This window comes from Cibotium barometz, chromosome 15, assembly GCF_041138505.1.
Source record: "Cibotium barometz isolate CiBa-2024 chromosome 15, ASM4113850v1, whole genome shotgun sequence".
Classification (NCBI taxonomy): domain Eukaryota; kingdom Viridiplantae; phylum Streptophyta; class Polypodiopsida; order Cyatheales; family Cibotiaceae; genus Cibotium; species Cibotium barometz.
This window is the reverse complement of record NC_141060.1, coordinates 49,938,089-49,950,274: the sequence shown is the minus strand read 5'-3', so window position 1 is coordinate 49,950,274 and position 12,186 is coordinate 49,938,089.

The window sequence follows — 12,186 nt, the reverse complement described above, 5'->3', positions numbered from 1 at the left end:
AGTCTAACTCTCCTATCTCCTTGAATATCCCACTGAACTAACATTTTGGTTTTCTCAATGCTAGTTTTAGATGTCCATGGCTGTACTACATGCTTATGTTTCCCACAATGAATCATTAATCTTGTATGACACTCATTCAAGGACATGACATAATAGAATGAACATTAGCATGCCATAATGCATGTAGTAGGTATCTTGCAAAAGGTACAAATCACCTTACTTTGTCCATCATCTGCAAGCCTAGCCACTACTACTAACTTCCTGGCTAATGAACCCTTGAAGTAGATTTCATTGTGAATGCTAGTATTTTGATAATTTGCATAAGTAAGCCTCCTACATTGTATTTCGATAATTTGGACAAGTAAGCCTCTTGCATTGTAACATTCCTGGCATTGGCTGATTCTCAGAGTCCCATCAAATGATTTTTTACTTGTATTTTCTCTTATCCATGGGTAGCCATCACATTTGTGCTCTATTGAATCCATGCTTTTATACCTTCCAAATGTTGGTGGGAATTCGAATAACACATCTCCATAATACTATCTAAGTATTTCACTGAGGGTCATTTTATGCTCAATCATGTTGACAAAAGCTTACACAACATACTTAATGGAGGTAATTGGCTAGTGACTAGTACAAATCTTTGGAATGTATTGTATCTCTACAAATCATCATCTTCCACTTTCTTGGTGTCATCTACTAAAATAGTAGGACTAATAGGATGCGCCCCTCGCATAGTCTTCATGGAAGCTACACCATCTTTGTTCCTTAGAGCTGGAGTTTCCACTACTTCATCCTTTGAGGAGGGATCGCTATTATCATCTGAAGAGGACTCCAGGTCAATACATGAAGGGCCTATAACATTAGAAATTTGGGGAGCATTGCTATGCAAATGTGTTCCTACCATCACAAGATAATGCAAAGAAAGAGAGGAGTCCAACATGTATTGGTCGTTTCCTTCTACATCCATATGATAATCTAGCTTAATTAAAAGTGGTAATTTTGTGTGCTCATTCACAATTGCATTCAAGCTTTCTATGGTTTGGGTGGAGCTTATTTTCTTTGCGAGGAACTGATTTGAGATAATAAGCTTATCCTCAAAGGAATCCTCAGTGGCTCTATTATGAACCTTGAGAACTCAAGATAAGATTCCATAGCTTAATATGACTGTGAGGAAGAGCTACAAAAGGCTATACTCGAGTAAGAGAGAATCTATTGGAATAAGAGAGTAAATAGACTATAAGCTATTTTATTCATGCATTGTTGCATTCAAGAAATACTTATCATAAATTGCAAGGATTAAAGACCCACTAATTTGTTTAATTAACATGATCTCTCTAACTAAGTGCTTACTAACTAAACACCCATGCATACATTGCCCTCCCTAACTAAGCATTCCATAATGTCAAGACTAGACTGGACGATGTTGCTATAAAATCATATTAAATACATTAAATTATCACGATGCGGTGATGTGTGGAATTTAGTGAGGCCTTGTCCTAAAACTAAATTCTGATAGATTTTGGATATTTTGATGTGACATTTCTTAAACTCTTCTCTTAGTACACGTCTTGCTTGTAAATGCACCCAAGAATAAAAAATGGACTGTTTCTTTTCAAAGATAAATATTAATTAGAATTTTATTTCTTATAACTAAGAAGGAACTTTTTTTTTTTGTTTGAAGGATAAAGTGCAGAAAAACGAGTTTGCCTAAGAGAAAGAAGGGAGAAAGAGAGAGAGAGAAAGAAGGGAAGGGACAACCTCCATTGCTGCTCATGCTGTTTTTTTTTTTTTTCTTTACAAACATAAGAAAAACCTCCATCGCTGCCTAGTTTAGGGTCCTCCATCGCCACCTTTTTCATGTTGTGTTTTTATTTCACAAACAGTAGAAAAAGCCTAGATATGCTATTATTTTGCAGCTACAAAGGGTTGTGGGCTACCTGGCTTTTGGGGAACCCCAAAGACCTTTTTATTTTTATTTTTTGCATATGAAGACGGCATGTAGTCGTGTCGTGCTGTGTTGTAGCCATGACATCAAACATTTGAGTATGCGAAAACCATCACTCTGTGTTCTCTCGTTCTTTGCATAGTTAAGCCCAAAAAAGGGCTTTGCGTTGGCAGCCCAAAGCCCTTGTTTTTAAAAAGCATCATTTTTTAACAGGAGTCCGAAGATGGGGCTGCGACGTCCATGCATCATATGTCCTTTTTGCCGTTTGCTAGACAAAGGTGAGTATGCCCCCCCCCCAAAAAAAAAAAAAGAGGATTTGGGCTGTCCTATACGCCACTGCATGCGTTGGCTTTTAGGGCAGCCAAACCCCTTTTTTGCACTTCATTAAGAAAATTAGGGGGTTGCAGAGACTTGCCAAAACTTTGGGGTAGCAACAACATTGAGTTGACTGATTAAGAGGTCTTCATACGAGGAGATTTGGAGACAAGTTGACCTTGCTAAGAGCCCTCTTGATATGCTTGGGTAAAGCCAAGATTTGCATGTAGGTACTGATGAGGCCTTCAAATTTCTTGAAATGTCTTTGTAGGCATCATTGTTAGAGATTGGCAACAAGGAGAATAGAATAACCTTTCATGTGATACCATGATGTCATCTTCTTTTGCACAAGGGAGAGGAGAATACAATAACCTTTCACATGATACCATGAAAATAGATTAATAGAGACATATAGAAGGAGAGGAGAATACGTAATCTAAAGATTGTATGATTGTATGGAGATATGATTGTCGGCGGGCATCCTCTTCATCTTTTTGGAAATCTTATATACTCTCTTAAGTTGGGTTATATGTGATTCAAATTGTGTGTGAATTACATAGTTTCAAGTATATGTCACGATACAACCTACGGTCACAAAAAAGGAGATTATCAAGTGACATGGAAGTAAGCAGCACCCAACATTCAATGGTTGATGAATCATCAATAGTCTCAATTTTTTGAGAAAATTCCTATCACTTCTCAAGTTCAAGAAGACATGATGGAACCAAGTGATCCACTAGAGCATAGTGGTTGAGTACTTTAGGTACAGTGTGGTACGGTACGGTATGCATACGAGTATGCAAAGTACGCATCGGGATGAGTACTTTAAGTACGTTCACTTTTTTTTTAAATGTGTATTATAAAAAAAACACATTAACATTGGTACACAAAGATGCACAAAAAATAATTGAAATGTAAACATGTATGCTATATAAATGTCAAATGAGCTGCATTGCATACAACATGAAGGACTGTCCTGTTGAAGCTCAAATCCTAGTACATACTACATACTACGAAGTACAAACGCCAATAGCCATATGGCTGGCCCTCACTCATCATCATCCAAGCCTGAAGATGAGGATGGTGAGTAGTCTCCATCTATGAGGAGATTTCCATCAGAATCATATAGTGGCTCCCGCTCCCTCCATCACCAGGTATCTCCTCAACAATGGTAGAGGTCCCAGCAGGTATCTCCTTTGGAAGAGTCTGCATCTGGTGCTCTGGACCACCTCTACTGATCGCTCCTTTGGCGGCTCTCCCTCTGGCATGTGCACCACAAGTATACACCCTGGTGCCTCTAGAGGTGGAAGGACGACTCTGCTAAGCTGAAGAAGTAAGGGAGCTGGTAGTGAGAGCTCGAGACCGAGCTCGAGTGACTTGTCTATCAATGGTCTCGAGCTCTCTGTGAAGCTGTCTATATATCTCCTCCTGCTCATCACGTACTATGTCGCTCTCCTCAGCATGTTGCTGGCTGCGGCGCTCGAACTCTTCAACATCAACCTACGGAGCATGTATTCACTAGTAGTTATTAGTGACTAATCACTTTAAGCTTACTATGAACTTTGAAGTGCATCAGTATATCGTAATTTTCAAGTAAGGCAATCAACCTCTCATCATCTTTCTCCTTGTTGACCATCTCCAAAGTTACCTCCATCTTTCCATCTTGTCATATGCTCTAGCCTTGATCTTTCGATATGAGTCGAAGATTGGTGTATATGTACACCAACTTCTCTGTGTTGGCTGGCTTCAGCAGCCTGTTTCTTTTTCTGGTATGTATAAGAGAAAAGTACTCCAGTTTCTCACATGGTGAAGCCATGCTCCCTTGAGAGAGCACACGAATAGCTAGCTGCTACAATTTTAGTGTGCTCGCACTAAAAGAACTAAACTTGATATTTTCTTTTCCTATGTAAGCATCTTTTTTACATGGGTATGTTTATATTATATATTTATGTGGTTCTAGTTTTAACTTTATGTTATTTTACATGTCATGGCCTTAAAGCCAACACTCAATCTTCAAGCATATAATCATTCTTATGAAGAGGTAAGAGCTAGAAATATGTATCGTAAGGAGAATGTATAATGGTTTTTTCTTTGAATCATGCATAGTAACTTATGCAATGTTAGAATGTTTTGTTTAAAAGATTTTGTTACTAATGTGAACTTTATAGACAAACTTTGAGATTCAAGCTAGCTCTCCTTACATTGATACAGTAAAAAATGATCAACCTATAGAGAATGTAAGTGTATTATATAATTGATTTTATTCTAAGTAGGATTTCTTTTGGTTTTGTATTAAACGTATGCTCTTCTATATAGATGGATAACTTTATATTCGGGACAAAGAGGTTTGAAGGGTTGTAGGATTATATATCCGATAAGGTGTATTTCTCTTAGTCCACATAATGATTTAATTTTAAGACTACTATTTTTTGAATTCTATGTGATTTTGATAACATCTTATAAACCAGGATTCTTATAATACAACAATGGAGGAGAATAATTATTCCTTTATTGAGCTACTACATCATGACACATCAAAAAGAGTGAGAGCCATAAGAAATCAAGAAGCGAGAGTATATATAACAAGTGAAGACAAGGTTTGGTTGAGTTTTTCTTTGTATATGTGATAAGTTGTCAATATTTCTTCTAATATTTTGTTGTACTTGTAGGATCCAATGTTGAATTTGGCTAAGTATACGAATGAGGTTTCAAGAAAAAGTCAAAGAAAGAGAAACGGTAATGCAAAACTTACAAAAGTTTTCTACTATCTCTTTGTACTCCTATTTTTTTTCTCTTTCTCTTTTTCCTTTTGTGATTATCAATGCTAGTTTTTGGCTTGTTCCAAAGGTAAGTGAGAAGATGAAAACTCACTTGGAAGAAAGAAGTCACCAAAAGGGTGAAAATATTATACCAACAACCATTTTAAAGGTATTGTTAGATAGATGTATAATGTTATGATTCTCCTTTTTTTAACGTAATGGATTTGATTTTTTTATTTTTAACATGATGGGTTTGATTTTGTTATTTCAAACAGGATGGGTTTGATTTTTTTATTTTTAACATGATGGGTTTGATTTTGTTATTTCAAACAGGATTTAGAACATATTGGAAAATCAAATGTATAGGCATCATGTGAACCTTTACAAGTAAGTGATATTATATTAGAGAAATTTATCATTGATAAGTTTATTATTTTGAATCTTTTTATTTAGGTAAATTGAATATGCTTTAAATTTTTATATATTTTATTATCATGAATATAGGTGAGCCACATTTCAGAGGAGGATATGGAGACAATCTTATTAAAGTACATGAAAGTGCATACAATCTAAGACATGTACTTTTCTTTCAAGAGTACATATGTCAATCTAAAGAAGGAGAATATTAAGTTTTAAAAACTACTCAAAGGATACGAAAAGGCCTAGGAGTGACATTATGATTCGTGACATTGTGCATTGGCTTATTGCCAATAAGAAAGTCAAATTCAATGCACAATCCACACCTATTAGTTTTTAGAAGATGTAAACATAATCCCATGACATTTAGATAATCCTGAAGTACTATTTATTTTGAACATGATGTACGTTGACTACTTTTGGCCCTCTTTTTAAATATGCAAGACTTTTTTGCTTAATCTTTGATAAATAAAGAGATTTATATTTTATAATGCTTTATAGAACTACTTAATCTATTATGTTGTAAGTAGTATATTAGCACGATTCATAGAACTATCTAGAGGATAAGCTACTAAGCATTCTCTATATAGAGATACAATGGATTCACTATATAATTTCCTAGATACAAATAAGGATATCTAGGAAAAGTGCAAACTAGGGAAAATGTAACAGTTTCCTAGATAGGCTACCTAGAAAATAGAATGCATGGATTTCTCTACATAGATAAATTTACATATATAGGAAAATTTTTCCTATGTAAGCAAATTTTTCTATATAGAGAAAATCTTCCTACATAGGAGATTTTTTCCTTTGTAGGAAAATTTTTTATATAGGAAATTTTTACTATATAGATAAATTTTCCTATATAGAAAAATCCATGCATTGTATTTCCTAGTTAGCTATCTAGGAAAGTGTTTCATTTTCTCTAGTTTGCACTTTTCCTAGATATGCTCATTTATATTTAGGAAATTATATAGTGAATGGTTTTTTTTAACTATATAGAGAATGAACAAAAGTGCCTTGTGTTTGCGTTTAATGATTTTAATCCTTGGATTATTGCAAACTCTCAGTTTTAAGAAAATTTTAGGGCCTTTTCAGCAATTGGTTTGACTCTCTGATCAGGTAATGTGCTCATATCAACAATCTAATTAGCTCAAATTTGTTCAAAAGGTTATGTAATCTGTATTGTTAGGTGTTAAAGTTCATTATTATTTATTAAGTTTTGCTGGTTTTTGGAATAATTGGGTCACACAGCATGGCTAGGGTTTCTTCCAGTTTCCGTTGCGCACGCGCGCGCGCGCGCGCACACACACACACACGAGCATGCACAATCTCTTGCACCACTGATGTACATCATTCTTATGATGGTAATTAGTTATACTAAAAAGAGTACTAAATCTAGTGCACTATGCACGATAACTAGTCTATTTTACAGGAGGTAAATGGCTGCAAATTATGATGCAGTTGGGCATGGAGAACCTGATTAGAAAGTCTCCACTGAAAAAATAATGGTCATCAAGGGGCAAGACAAAGTGGTTAGAAACGTACTAGATATGATATAGGTGCTATAGCAGGCTGCTTGGCCAGGTCCCCATGTGTGAAGCTACACTTGCTCCTTATTGGCTTCTACTCTCCATATTCAGTAGATGCTCTTTCTTCATGCGTACCACTCTCCACATTAGAAAGATGTAGCTTGTGAGCTTTAGCTAGTTGCATTGAGCAGCACCCTGTATGCTATGTTGTGAGTCAACCACTTGGCATTCATCATGTGTGTGTGTGTGTGCATACATACATACATACATACATACATATATATATATATATATATATATATACATGTATATGTATATGTATATGTACATATATATACATATACATATATGTATATACACATACATATATGTATATGTACACACACACACACATATATATAATATGTATGTATATACATATACACACACACACACACACACACACACACATATATATGTGTATATGTACATACACACACACACACACACACATATATATATATATGTGTGTGTGTGTGTGTGTGTGTGTATGTACACACACACACACACATATATATATACATGTGTGTGTGTGTGTGTGTGTACATACACACACACACACACACACACACACACATATATATATGTGTGTGTGTGTGTGTGTATGTACACACACACACACACACACATATATATATATGTGTGTGTGTGTGTGTGTGTACATACACACACACACACACACATATATATATGTGTGTGTGTGTGTGTGTGTGTGTGTATGTGTGTGTGTGTGTGTGTGTGTGTGTGTGTGTATGTATGTATGTACGTATAGCCTTAGAATGCATAGCGTATAGCCTTGGAATGCATAAGCATATAGAAAACAATAGGGTATCAATATTTGCATGCATCAGGCTACAAAATGTTTCACGTCGTGAACCGGTTCAAAATGGTTCATGCTATGAACCGACTCATGTCACTTCACATGGTGAAAATGGTAAAAAACCCTCCATCAATATATATGTATGTATGTATTTATATATACATATATATATATATGTAGATATATAGATATATAGATATATATATATGTATATATCTATATATATGTATGTATATATATATATATATGTATGTATGTATGTATGTATGTATATATGTTTGTAATGCATACATACATACATACATACACACACATATATATATATACATATACATAAATATATATATATACAAAATCCTTGACTCAAGGTATTTAACAATGTGGATTTATGCATTTTCAAATGTACATATATACACACATACTGTGTGTGTGTGTGTGTGTGTGTGTGTGTGTGTGTGTGTGTGTGTGTGTGTGTGTGTGTGTGTATACATGTATACTCTCTCTCTCTCTCTCTCTCTCTCTCTCTCTATTAATACCATCATTGAATGAGATTTGGACCAAACTTGTGAATTAATTAAATAAACTTAATAATTGAAGAATAACAACTATAGCATACTGAAAATTTGTTAAGAAGCATAAATTCAAAACTATTTCCTTAGTATATTCAAGTAGGAAGATATAACACCATCCAACTATTTCGTAAATATTTACAAAAAATCTCACAAAGGCATCATAAAGTCATGAGATGAAGTGAAGCCTTGATGCAAAGTACCAAAGCTATATTCACCAACTTATTATCATACACTCTATAAGGACACCAAAGGGGTGTTGCCATCCCAAAAACAAAACAAGCTAGTACTTTGAATTTGTTTGAGAGGAGGGTAGGTGTCCACACCATACCCCCTTGTTATTGGTGTCACATCTTTATAGATTGAATTCACAACCATGGTTTTTAAAACTGCATACTAAGGCATTAAAATAGAGCATATGAGAGTACAAGGTGAATGAACTCATGTTGCTCATAGTTCCTTACTATACACATGTACTTCAAATCATACATTACAATTTAGAAATTGGCACTTGAGCCCTCCTTATCATAGTGCTAAGAATCATGATCCTTGCTCCACTTTGTATAAGTGTGCTTGTTGCAATCATGCATTAGTATTTAGAGTTGGCTGGAGAGCGAACCCCATCCATCCTTAGCATTATGAAAACCCACACATCAATTCGTACACAACATGTACAATACAATCTAGGCCATCATAGAGCTTGTATGGCTTCATGTGTACCCTAAATGAAACCCAATTAGAGAAAATAAATCATGATGACATGCAAGGAAACTAGGAAATTGAGACAATCAATAAAACCTCGAGACTATTCTAGTGATTAGAGACCATTACCCAATATTTCAGACTTGGGTGGTGAGTGGAGACCATTATGCCAATATTTCAAACTTGGGTAGTGAGTGGAGACCATTATGCCAATATTTCAAAAAAGAAAGAAAGGTAAACAATTAAGCTTGAGACTTGTAAACTTGGGATGGTGAATGGAGCCTATTGGACTAAAGTCAATAGAATGTCAGCAATATATCTCAAAACAATAAACAGTTAAGGATGATAAATTATGTGGAAGAGAGTGAGGCAAAACCTTACTAGCAAGCCCCAAGAATAAGATAACAGAAAGTGTTTGTTAGCCGCCGCCGATATAGCTATTTTGGTATGGAGAGAGCTAACGAGATGCAAGATTCCTTGTGTTCATATCTATGAGGCCAACCACAAGTGTCTTCTAGGATGAGGTCCATACAATCAGCATAGAAACAGCCCCTTATGGTATTATGATTATATTATGTATGTTCTAAAAACTAAGCTTTATGGCCAAGGGTAGAGGATTTGACACAAGAGTGGCAGTAGGGGACCTCCTTGTTGAGAAGTGATTTCTTTCCAAATTCCAACGCCTGGGAGGGCTTAGTTAGCAACACAACTTGTTGAGTGAGCCAAGGGCGGTGCAAAGACCAACAAAAAGGTCAGCAATTAGACCGCACAACTTCTGCAGTAATAATCCGGCGATGTTGAAGCTCAACAAGAGGGCGAATTTCAGAAGACTGATGAATGAGCATTCTTCACGAAATCCATAAGAGCGCCTATGCACGCATCCACAGCCTTGATGAAATCCCAGCATGTTGTGGCTCTTATCAAGAGAATTCTGAGGAGCCCGAACACTGCCCCCAGATAGAATGCTACCACACGCACGACGACGTTCCCCACACATGCTATTATGCTCGCAATGAGGAGTTTTGCAAGGAGACACATCTTTGTGTGTGATGCCTTTTGCTTGTTTGGGGCACGGCACACACAAAAGAGTCCAAAATGAGCCCATCTTTTTTCCTTTTTTTAAAAAAAAATGCATAAAGAGAGTTGTATTGACACTCCCCAAAATGAGCCCATCTTAATGCATAAAGAGAGTTGTATTGACACTCCACAACAGAGAAAGAAGATTACATCATCATGCCCTCTACATGATTGGGCTACTATCTCTCCAACCTTCATATGAGCCATTTTCAACCTCCCCACCATGAGCCATTTTCAGTTAATATATTTTTCCTCTTCAATTACTCAGTCAACTTAAGGAAGGTTAGCACGTCACTTTGAATATTAAAGATACGATTATGTCATTGTATCTCTTCATCTCGTTTCCCTCTTTAATTGAAGTCCTCACCCTACATTCAAATACTTCAAAAATGGATTGTTTTTAGAGTTGTGTGTGTGTGTGTGTGTGTGTGTACGCGCGCGCGCGCATATGCCAACAGGGTTATATAGCAATTTCCCCACCAAATGAGGAAGACATAAAAACTTAGCTCTCTCTCTCTTTTTTGCCACAATCGTTTTCAGAAACCTACTTTATTTAGTTTGCACCTAGTTGCATGATCTTTGAAGTACATGGTACCATGATCAATCTTCCCAAAAAAAACTCATCGTGGAACACAATTTGTGCATCTTTTTTGCAATAGTGAACTTGAAGTTTTGATAACATGACTTTGAAGATAATTAATTGAGTTGATCAAGATCATGTATGTTAATATCTCTATTCATCAATCTTTCTCATGGGACTTCTTCATAATCTATTCTAATGTAAAAGAACAAATGTTTATATAATTATAGTCAACACAACATTACTAAATAGTTAAAATGAGCTAGAGATACAAAAGGTAATATAACTTCAAGAATGTGTAGCCACTATATCCCCAACTTAACATTTTTGTGATGTGTTTGCTTGTTTGCGCACACAAAAGGGTCCAAATGAGCTATTTTTAGTTATATTTTTCTTTTTCAATTTCTCAGTCAACGTAAGGAAGGTTAGCACATCAATTCAAATTTTAAAGAAAAGATTATTTCATTGTCTCTCTTCATCTCATTTTCCCCATTTAATAAGGGCCTCACTACATTCAAATACTTGAAATATGAATTGTTTTTAGAATTGTGTGTGTGTGTGTGTGCGCGTGTGCGCCAGCAAGGTTATATAGCAATTTCCCCCACAAAATGAGGAAGACATCAAACTTAGCTCTCTCTTTTTTAGAGTTGTATGTGTGTGTGTGTGTGTGTGTGTGTGCCGAGAAGGTTATATAGCAATTTCCCCCACCAAATGAGGAAGACATCAAACTTAGCTCTCTCTCTCTTCTTCTTCTTTTTGCCATGATCCATCATTTTCAGAAACCTGGTTAGTAACCTATTTAGTTTGCACGTAGTTGCATGATCTTTGGAGTACATAGTAGCATTATCAATCTTTCCAAAAAAAAACTCATCATGAAACATGAGTTGTGCATCTTTTATGCAATAGTGAACTTGAAGTTTTGATAACATGACTTTGAAGATAATTAATTGACTCAATCAAGATCATGTATGTCAATATCTCTATTCCAAACTTTCTCATGGGACTTCTTGTAGTCTATTCTAACATAAAAGAAAAATTGTTTACATATTTATAGTCAACAAATCATTACTAATAAATAGTTAAAATTTGTGGTGAGTAAATTTCCACACACACACACACACACACACACACACACATCTTGAAAAAAAAAGGTTGTGTGTGCCACGTGGTAATACAAGCCCACGTGGCACCGGGTGCCCCGTTATGACCTGAAAAAAAAATTATTGAAAAAATAGGGTTGTGTGTGCCATGTGGCAATGCAGGCCCGCATTGCCCAATGGCACTATATACCACATCATTACCCAACCAAGAAAACAAACCTTGAAAATTCTTAATTGATTAGGATTGTGTGTGCCATGTGGCAATGCAAGCACAAGTTGCCACATGGCATGGGTGCCATATCATCACCCAAAAAAATCTTGAAACAAA